Here is an 11,843-nt window from a genome sequence, read left to right as displayed (position 1 = left end):
ATGTCTATTATCAGTGTTCTCAGTTTGATTTTGAAAGAAGCTATCTCTGCTACAGCATAAATTATTGGGCCCTTTGTCAGAAGTCAGAAGAGGTGAGGTGTTGGCAGTTATGTCTGCATCTTCTCTTCTATTCCATTGATCCACATGTCTGCTTTCATAGCAGTACCAGGTTGTTTTTAGTATGTTAACCATGAAGAATAACTTGAAGTCTGGGGTTGCAGTAACTCCTTCCTTCCTCTTGTTGCCAAGGATTACTTGGCCATTCTGATTTCTTCTAGTTCCATATAAATTTTACAATTGATTATTCTTGTATGAAAATGCTCTTGTTATTTTTGATGGAAATTACATTAAGGATAATAATACTTTTAGTAATACTGTCATTTTGACAATATTAATTTTGTCTACCCAAGAACAGGAAATATCTTTCTACTTTCATTTTTTTTAATCTTTTCTGAGACAGGATCTCTCTGTGAAAGTTCAAGCTGGCCTTGAACTCACTATGTATTCCAAGCTGGTCTCGAGCTCACAACGATCCTCCTGCCTCAGCCTCCCGAGTGCTCAGTAGGCATGAACCACCTCACCTAACATCCTTCTATTTCTAAACATTTTCTTCGATCTCTTTTTAGAGCAAGGCAAATTTCAGGTACTAGATTTTGGGGGCCTTTTTGGTGCCACGAATTCAACTCAGAACTTCACACTTGACAAGCAGGCACTTGTGCTGCTGACTTATATCCCAGACTCAAGACAGATTTCATTACAGATATTTTTACAAACTTGTTTAGATTCCTAGGTATTTAAGTTTTTGAAGGTACAGTGAATGGGATTTTTTCCTTTATGATTTTCCAGTGGGTTTTTTCGTCATGTATAGAAATACTAAAAAAAAATTAAAAAAAGAAATACTATTGGTTTCTGTATGTTTTTAGTATCCAATCACTTCGCTCAATTTGGACCTTAGTATTAAGTCTTCTGCTAGAGTTTATTTCCATCCATTATATAAAGAGTATTATAGTCTGGGTGTGGTGGCAAGTGCCTGTAATCCCCGCTCTTGGGAGGCCATAAACAGGCGGAACACTATGAGTCCAATCTAGCAGTGAGACCCTGAACACACTGTGGACCCTTCCATAAAATAAAAATGATAAGTATTAGCTGCAAGTAAGAATAGTTTATATTCTTCCCTCTTATTCAAATCCCATCTGCTTCTTTCTCTTGCATGATAGCTCTGGCTAATATATTGCATACTACATTGAACAGAAGTGGTATGAGTGAGCACACTTGTCTTGTTCCTGACATTATTAGGAATGCTTTCAGGTTTTCCCCATTCAGTACGACGTTGGTAGTCAGTATTTCATAATTGGCTTTTGTCATTTTAAGGTAACGTCCTTCCATACCAACTTCACCAAATTGTTTGCTATAAATGAAAGAAGACTATTTTGTAGGAGAACCAGAAAGTAACCTGGTGATAGGTTTATTACAAAAAAGTTTACTCATTAAGGAAGACCGAGTAATTTATCTTGCTAAGATACACATGATTTCCTAGAATCCTCACCCAAAGCTCTTTCAAATGCTTCTGCAATGGAACACATTCTATCTTAAGGAAGGTCACTTTAAAGAGGAATAGTTTCTCATACCAACAGAGACATGCCAACTGACTGATACCTACTGAAGTCCCATAACCCCCATGTACTCTATTACTCAGAAGCAGCAAGCTTGGTAAAAAAAAAAAAAAAAAAAAAGCAGTGCTCTAATGAAGACTAGTTACAGGTCAGTTGCAAAGTAACACCTTCAGAGTTTGATTGGTACCATCCTTGTATCATCCTTCTGGACGAGCACCAATCTTAAACTGGTAGCTAGTAATAGATACATCTGTCTAAGGGTCAGTTGAAAGGAGAATATCTGCTCAGGATTATAACTACAGGCAATAACTTTTAATTCCTTGTCCTTCAACCAATTATTAAATGGCATCAGGGTGCCTTCTTACCAGAGGAAGGAGTAATAACTGTACACCCTTTCGTATGCCATGAATGGAATTCAGAGAATTTTTTTCTTCTTTATGTTTTTAAATATCATTCCCCTCTATTTTTATATTGAGATATAGCATAACCTCCTGATAATGAGTGTTTCAATTTAGGTTCATGGAGGAATACAATTAAATTGGCATCACATCTGAATAATATTTTATATAAGATTCTGTGAGGAAATAGAATTTTGTTGCTCATTTATCTATTATTGATGGTTTCCCATATAAAGGACAACTATTGGGGTTTAAAGAAACATGGAGATTGCTCGGGTATCTCCTGTTTACTCTTCCATTTGCATGTACAGACTGCCTCTCCCTTGACTCCCAGGTGAGGAAACAGGTGCTTTGACTTCATCACAGGTCCTCTGTCTCAAAATTTGAAGTTGTTTTGTTTTATTTTTTATCAGTGTTCAGCACTGTCAGGAGATAAGGGGATAGGAGGGTAAAGAAATGACAGGCCCCTTCCCCTTCACCACATGATGGCTGACCACAGCCTCTCACAGTTTGTACATTTGATGGTCAGGGATACAAAGATGTGGGCTTTCTTCCATGACTCTGTCCTTGGGCTCACCAGGCCATTTCCTGCCCTCACCTCTTCTAGCCTAGCGGTGGTGAACTTTTCTTCTAGGGTTACTTGCTGTCACTTCAGCATCTTTCCTTACTTCCTTTATCTCCATTCACATTACTTTTAAGCTATTTATACAAATATCCTTACTTAACTCTGGGAATATACCATCTACCTAGAACCATGATCCTGACTGATTCCCACAATATGATACCACTGAATCTTCAGGGCTTGAAGAAACCAGAAATGCTAACAGTAAAGTATACAAAAGAAAAAGTGAAAAATTGCGACTATAATCTTTATCAATCCCAGATTTTCTTCCATGCACAAAATATAGAAAGGGAGATGAGGGCTTGCGAGATTGTTGGGCAATCTAGGCACCTGCCTGATAAGCACAAGAACCTAGGTTTGTTCCCCAGTACTACATACAGGGCTGACCCTGGAACTGGGTGTGGTGGTACATTCCTGTAATCCCAGTACTGTGGAGGCTGAGACAGAAGACCATGTGAAGTCCAAACTGTATAGTGAAACCCTGTACCAAATAAATAAATAAATAAATAAATAAATAAATAAATAAATAAATATAAAAAAAGATGAAATTACTAATTCCATGAACACAGATTTTTTTTTACTTTTAACCTTTTGCCTATGTAAAATAGGAAATTAAAATTAAATTTAAGCATAAACATATTAAACATCTAAACATCATGTCATCTTTTAAGATACTTGATTCTTTTCGAGATTGAATATTTTTGTTTTGCATGTCTCAGCTAGCAGTCATATCTGAATACGTATTAAAATATCTTCTAAGTGAAGTTATTACCTTTCTGAAATCGGTTGCCATAACAACATTCTTTGTTCTTAAATAATGTTGATTTAAATATGAATTAGCATGTGCTCCATAAAACACTGATATCATGAGTACTGACATTCAATATAGTGAGTAAAATTTCAGAGTAAACCATGGTCTGAAAGACAGTTGTGGTACATATTAGTTAATCCCCATGTTTTCTTTTAAAAAATGTTTTCTTCTGTTAAAAATAAGAAGGCATTTGATTTCCTTGGCTCATTCTTTAATTCAACTAATAAATATTCCTTTGAAAATGTATAGCAGGCAAAGGAGAGTCACCTAGAGAAAAAACATTCTCTCAGGCTTTCACAGAGAGTAAATTGGTCAAGCAGTGGCCATGACTCCTCTAGATGGCTGACACTGACGGAAGATCCACAAGACCTCAAAGTGCTGTACATGGTTCCAGGGTAAATCCTGAGGGGATTTGACTGACCTTATCAGATAGCAAGAGCTACATTTTTAGCTATATAGGTCTTGCTTTAACTTGGTCTTAACCATCCAGCAGAAAAGTGTAACCATGAAGTGTAAAAAGTAAAGCTATATTAATATGCTGAGCTGTAAGAGGCTCAAGTCAACAACTTCAGACAATTGCCAGATGTGCTGGTAACTCACTATCATTATGAACTACTGCACTATATTGAGTTATTTTGCTGAATTCATTAGCTACAATATTTGAACTGGCATCAAATATAAAAAGGTCCTTTAAAGATTTCTGAAAATACAGCTTCTCTAATAGCAATGGAACACCCATCTCTGACAAAACAAAACAAAAAAAAAGGAGACATAAAGGACTGTTTTGTAGTGAAAAATACATACACACACACACACACACACACATATCTACAAGATAGGATAGATATACAGCTACTTTCTCTTAGTTCAGTGAGAAGAAAGGTTTATACTATTATTGTTTAGACAAGATATCATGTCTGCATCTTGTCCTTTGAATAACTACTATGAAGACAGTAATATGCAGTGTATTAATTATTGTAACTGTCCTACTAACATGTTTTGAAACTCTTATCTTTTTTCTCATTTAAATGAATAAAAAATTTAATAAGTGAATAAAATGTATAGCAGGCAATGGTATATCTATATATCAGAAAGATATAAGCATACTTTATAATTTATATTTTGAGGGAACTATGAATTTCAATTATCTTACTAATGTATAATATATAATTACTTAAACTGAATACTTATTTTATAATAGTCTATTGAGGTTGAAAACACTTGATTTTGGATGAGGTTAGATGGGTGTGTTTATAGAGAAATTAAGAGTTTCAAATCTTTTGTTCAAGAGGAAAATATATCACAGCAGATACAGAGGAAATAGAAATTACTCAAATTTTCATGGCACTAAAATATTATCCTTGACATAATGTTACATTTTCCACACTAGTAATCTTCCAGCTCAGCAAAATACTATATACTTAAATACCTTAAATAAAATTTATGCATATCCATTTAAGAATTTGAATGTTATACCATGCATAACTTGGTAATCATACTACTGCTATGTTTATGGACTAAATCAATATAAAATAAAATATTTGTTGACTAAATGATATATTGGACCATGTTCATATTTCAGTGAATGTTCTCAATGACTTCCATATTTTTTCTTTTAATGTTGTAAGATCTTAGATTTTTATAACTTTTAATATGTAATATTCAGGAATTTCAAAGTAAAATCTTAATAAAGAAACATTACAAATAATAATGGCAATGACACCAGTGGTAGTAATATCTGATATTTTGACAGCTTCATTAGGTACAAAGCAATCTTCAACACTCTCCATATCTTATTTAATCCTCACGTACATATGATATAGATAACATTTTATACTTGAGCATAATAATATGATAAAGTATATCAAACTTTCGACCTAGGGAAACAAATAATAGAGATAGAAGCTAAACAGTTGGGGAAATCTAGTGAATTACATCTAAAAGTAGTGCTAGATTTTAGTCTTAAGAGCTCGACAAAGACTCCACTTTTGTACACAATGAAACTCTGCCATCTTATGAAATGTATATGTGTATTCCTTTCCTTCCAATGTGCTGCTTAAGGTGAAGAAAACTGAAGTACCAAAAAAGAAGGGAATACTAACAAAGCCAAACAGATTCATTTTATAGAGCTGCCATAAAAGAGTGCCAATGACTGAGTGATTTAAGCAAAAGCACATATACGCTTTCTCCCAGTGCTGGGGGGTGCAGGTCTAACATCCAAGTAGCAGAAAGGTTGGTTTCTTCTGGACACTCACTCTACTGTGAGGATAGCTATCTTCTTCTCTTCGCTTACCTGGTCTTCTTTCTGTACATGCCTGTATCCTAGCCTCTAGAAAGATACTAGCCATGTAAGATCATTCACATGAGTTTATTTTTTGTTTACATTCTTAAAGACCATATTCCCACAAAAGTTGCATCGTGAGGTAACAGGAAGTCAGCATTTCAGCAATGAATTCTACTTAGGAGGAGGCACAGTGTGGCTTATAACATGAAACTCTTCCCCAAAGTGCTAGCAGCTTTAAATTTTTATGTGACATTTTGTGGCACAAATGTTTTTGATACAAAAGCAGAGTAAAAGTGAAAATAATACGGGTGTCAAAGGAAACAAGAAACTTACATATTGGGTAAGGAAAATCTCTTTCATTATGCAGTTGTGAATGTTGTGCCCATACTACTATTGCCAAGCAGCTGTGTAAAAGCAACTATGCCACAGTTTGGGCCAGGGATATAGCTCAGCAGCATAGCACCTATCTGGCAATCACAAGGTCCTGAGTTCTATTCCTGGCTAAAATAACAACAACAAAAACAGCTAGTTTACCTCTCAGTACCAGCTGAATCTAGAAAGATGTTATCCCTCAAAATGCAGATTATAATTCAGCTGATCATCCACACTGGCTTTCAGTGTTGATAAAAGAAAGTGTGGCCAATCATGAAAAGTGGTAAATAATGAGGCGTTTGCAGTGCATAGGTGCTCTTGTGCTATTATACAATTAGGAAAAAAATTATTGATGCTATGGAGTATCAAACATTACTTTATGAAGGTATTAGAAGTTAATATCAGATATTTTGAAGGCTTTTTCTGATCTAACAGGAGCTCAAGTATTATTTGGGCGTCAGTTTATCCACACAGAACACTTCATAAGGGTCTGTGGAGCATCAGAAAGTTATATTTTCATTTTAAACAAATTTACTTTCTCTTCAAGTTACTTTATAAACTATCTCCTTTGTTTTAGCCAAGTAAAGAGAGTTGAACATCTGTAAGTACTTTGCTAAGTATCTAATTTTAGGAGCTGTAACCTTCTCTGCAGTGTAAAATTAGTATATTTCTTCTAATACAGAAAACAGTCATTGTCTTCTCTAGGCAAACAATCTATAGAGCCACTCTAGTTACTTCTTAACTTTCAAACTTGAGGTTTTCTGAATGACAAAAATTTTTTTTCCTTTTCATTGGATTTTATGTGGCCTTTAAAAATACTACAAACAAAAAGTCTAAACACAAGTTTCTTTCCGTAACATGACCATATTAAACGAAGATTAATATTGTCATATTAATATTATGACAATCAGCAAGTTTAAATTAGGCACAGAGTGGCTCCACCCCCAGGAGCACTGGGCCAGCAACCAAGTCCCGGCAGGGTGGCATGGCCTATAATCTCAGGCCTGGGAAGGCTGAAAACAGGAGGATCATTAGAAGTCCAAGCCATATAGTGAGCTCCAGCACAACACACACACACACACACACACACACACACACACACACACACACAATTAAATTATGCATAGAGGCCACAGAATATTCAGTGTTGCTGACCCAAGATCATTATTTACTGTCTCTGGGTAGAATAGCAAATATATGGGTGGCTCTATAGATTGTTTGCCTAGAGAAGACAATGACTGTTTTCTGTATTAGAAGAAATATACTTATTTAATATAAATACATATTAAAACCTGAATACCCATCTATAAAAGTGTGCTTTGACCATAGTATAGTGCCATAGGCTAAGCATTAAAGATGGAATGAACTAATACCTGCATCACCCAACAAGGAGAATATTCCTCATCCTGATTTTTTTAAATATTGCTTTGTTCTATTACTTCCCATAAATATTATTTCTGCCCTAAACAGCATTTCCTTGTTCATTTCATCCATGGAAAAACCTGGAGAGTATTGTTGCTGTATTAGTTGGATGTGTCTCAGGTAAAACAATTTCCTTAAAATATTAATTAGCTTCCAGTTTATTTGCTTCTAATGAGATCCTTCTACAAGCAATCACAAAATAGCTTTAAATTCAGTCTGTGAGTTTTCCTATTTTATCTAATGATTCTTTAGCTCTGCAATCTCCGAAGCCTTAATCATCCGTGCTTCATAGCAATTTAAGCAAGAGGCTTAAAAGGTGATAATACAACATTTTCACCTGCAGGCGGGCAGGTACTTGTCCTTGAGCAGCAAGTGATCCTCTGAGGGGAAGCTCCTCAGCAGGAGACTGATCCTGCTAAGAATATAGTTTCAAAGGCATCAGCTAAGTAACACTTCATATAGAGTAGAGCAAAGTGCTTTGAATCTGTAGAACTGATAATCGGTCAAATGAAATTGAAGATAACAGAGATGGCTTAACATCATTTTCTACCTCTGTTTATTCATTTTCTGCATCAGATCAATGTGTATCCCTCAAATTTAGAGAGATACAAGCCAAACAAACATGGCAAATATTTGCCAAACTCACGGTTATTTTCTTTTTATCATATATATATATATATATAGCTTTGTCTAAAAGTAAAGGATAGGTACAGGATTCAAGATGTAGGCCAAATTTTTGGAAGTATCATGGCTTTTTATTGACCCACAGTGTTTACGCCATGGTGATCCTCGTCCAATTCTTTCAATTAGGCAATTTTCTATCTACTGTATTACCCATGGCAGTTAACAACCAGATACTAAAGTCTACATTAATCGTTAGCTTCACAACAAAGTCCTCCAGATTAAAGCTCCAGAAGTATGAGAAATGCTAGGCCTGTCTTTATTTTTGTACATTTTGACCCTGTGTTACTATCTTTAATCCATACCTTTTAAGTCATTTGTCTATTTTGTTATACTTATTTAATATAAATACATATTAAAACCTGAATATCCATCTATAAAAGTGTGCTTTGACCACAGTATAGTGCCGTAGGCTAAACACTGAAGATGGAATGAATACCTGCATCACCCAAAGTTTGAGAGCTGTTATTCCTTCCTCACATTAGAAAGTCCAGCATGTCTGTCAAGCACAATAATCGAGAACATGAAGGTCTATTTATATATTGTTGTAAGTTATGGGTTGGTGCCAAAAGAAATGACGAGAAGACCTGGTAAAGGTAGCTTCAGAGGTCTCACTGAGATTAGTCTCTCTCCAAGTGAGCCCAGAGCCTCAGAAGCATCTCACATATATTGAGGGGTAAAGGCAGACTAAGGAATGTGCATAATTACCTAAGTGAATACAAACTACTATCTCTATTGACTTCCACCATTTGCCTAACACTAGGTCCACACAAATGCTAGCCAATAACATCCCAAGCAAGGGATCAAAGGACAGGGCGCCTGCAGAAGCTGTTATCTGCAGCCTTGAATCCCAGCTAGCAGGGAATTTGCAAACAGACAGCAACTCTCCTTGGGCTCTGTCTATTGTTCCCTCTCCTCTTGGGACACCAGGCTTTTGTCTCAAATCTATATTTCTACCATATATCAATAAACATTCATTTTATTTGAAGATAAAATTGAGAAGAGGTTTTATTTCCTTCCCTAACTGCATGGGTTGCTTTGTTCACCCCTAATATATGTATAATTCTCATTTTACGCAATTATTTTATACCATGGAGTTAATTCAAATTGTTTTATACAAATTGAATATACAAAGATTTTAATGACACATTTGATTATTTTTGCATAAGTAACTGAACATTGCAAGAAAGCCATTGGGAATTTTCAAATAAAATTGCTGATGAAAATGCATTTGAAGAAGCTAATTTTTTGTCTTTTCCAAACAAAACAATGACATCTTAGGTGTGCTGAAAAGTAGAGTGAATATTTAAATTTTTAATATTATTGGCATAAAAGATATATTGATTTAATGTGCTGCAGAATGTCCCTCTGGTTTCCACCACACTTATCCCAGGCTTGATACTTTCTGAAACAGTTCTGGAAATCCTTTTGTGAGTATCTTTATTTGTACTATTTTGGCTGAAATACTACAATGTTCTTGATCAGTGTACTAACTCACATAGTACCAGATCTTCCGAACAAGACAGATAAAAGAAAATTGAGGTATTTTGATTTGACAGAAATTATGTGAATGGAAAATGGCCTGATAACTGGGCAGACAGATTTATCTTGCACTATGACAATACTTCATGTCACACACTGCTTCTGCTATGACATTCTTCAGACAAAGGCATCCCTTATCCACCTTATTCATCAGAGCTGCCTCTGGCAACATGTTACTGATAGGTTATGGCCCTAGTAAGAATTGCTGAATTATGGTGGTCTTCTGATATGGCTGAAGGCCTTAAAGCAACAGTTTATCTTCCCGGTGACCACTTCCTCCTCCTTCCCCACTCCAGCCCTGGGTTCCTGTGACCTTTCCTGCCCACACAAGGGAGCCTCCAATCAGCTCCTTCTATGTCACTTAAACTGGCCCTTCAAACTCTGCCCCTGGCAGGCGTCCATAAAGTCTCAGGCTCCCTGTCTCAGGTCAGAGGATCCGCCATCTCCCTGCCCTCGGTCCTCTCCATGTTTTTAGAGTCAATAAAGGCTCTCCCTGCCCCATTTCTGCTTCTCTGCTGCGCCGCCACCACTGCCGCCATGGCTGTTGCCTCTGAAGCCTATCATTTTTGGTGCCATGACCTGGAACGGTGAGGGGTGTGGCTCCCGGGGCACCCCTTACCCGGGTTTTGAGCTTCCTTACTGAACCGCCTTCTGCTTCTGCTTTCGTCTCTGCTGCCTGCCGTTGCTCGCTCGCATCTACCACCGGCCAATCTCAGTCCTCACTCATAAACCCAAAACTGGGGGGTCTTGCTCGTCTTTCCTCTCCTCTGGTCTCGAAAATCGCGAGCTCACGTCGCCCCCCCCCCCTCTCTTCCTCGGCCATCTGGTCCCCGGCTGCCCACTTTTTCCAGTGGGGACTGATAAAGTGGGTGTTGGCCTTCTCTCTCGCACACTCACTCCAGGCTAAAAAGTGACGGCTTTTTAGTGGGAAGTGACGTCGGGCTTTCGCCCTAATTTCTGGCTCATGTCAATTCGGCCACCATGGGGAACGCTCTTCCCATGCTCCAAAACACACGCCGCTGGGTTGCCTCGAAAAGAACCTCAGCGCCCTCAAATTAGAAGAATATCTCAAACCCAAAAGACTAATTTTTCAATTCTATTATCACAATGGCAAATGGCTAGCAATCCCTTAAACGCCTCCTTTGTTGACTCTAGAACACGTCCCTCCCACCTTCCTCCCTCTGCTGTCCCCCTGACGTACCCACCGGTCCTACCCTGCCCACCCCTCTGCTCCCAACTCCGTCTTGTCAGTCTCTTCTGGCTGCAGCTCTACCTACTCCACCCTGCAGCAACATCGCTGCCCTCTGCTTCTGGGTCTGGTTCCCATGTGGATTCCGCTGCCTCTCTCTCCTCCTCCATACTAGAACCTCAGGCGCCAGTTTTCCCCTTCCACCTCTCCTCCCGCGGTTCACATCCACCCCCCATGGCTCAGCCTCCTCCCAGGGCTCTAAAAGCCTGTGGCTGCCTGCTGTGTGGCCAGCCACCGCCATCTTGTGGGCCACGTGGCTACCTGCCGCCATTGTGCGGTCGCACCTCCTATGAGGTCAGAGCGCCAACTCACTGGGCTCCGTCACATGACGAGCCACCGCCATTTTTGCGCCATGTGGCCATCTACGGCCACCATAGGGTCGCTCCTCCTGTGATGTCAGGGTGCCGGCTGAAGGCACCCCATCACGTGACAAGCCACCGCCATTTTACATGCTCTGTGGTCATCCACCTCTCTGTAAGGTCACTCCTGTGACATTAGAGCATTGCCTTGCGCCAGCTACATGATGGGTCACCGCCATTTTCCAGGTCACGTGGCCAGCTGCTACCATGTTACAGTCGCTCCTCTTGTGATGTCAGAGCACCACATTTCAGTGCCTCACCACATGATGGGCCGGCCCATCTTGCGGCCTCTCCTTGGTATATAGTAATTATAAATAAGAGGTTTTTGTGTTTTTCAAATTCTTACAAGAGATCTCTATAAATTGACTTACAAAAGTTCTGACTAGTCTCTTATAATTACAAACTTTAAAAGGTCATCATATGTTAACCTGGCCAGAAATATTTGAGTGCACTCTTTATTTTATAAAGATGTCCATGTGTCCTGTATGTA

The sequence above is a fragment of the Octodon degus genome, unplaced genomic scaffold (assembly GCF_000260255.1).
Source record: "Octodon degus isolate 3935 unplaced genomic scaffold, OctDeg1.0 scaffold00121, whole genome shotgun sequence".
In the NCBI taxonomy this organism is placed as follows: Eukaryota; Metazoa; Chordata; class Mammalia; order Rodentia; family Octodontidae; genus Octodon; species Octodon degus.
The sequence above is the reverse complement of the archived record's forward strand: the minus strand, read 5'-3'. Positions refer to the sequence as shown.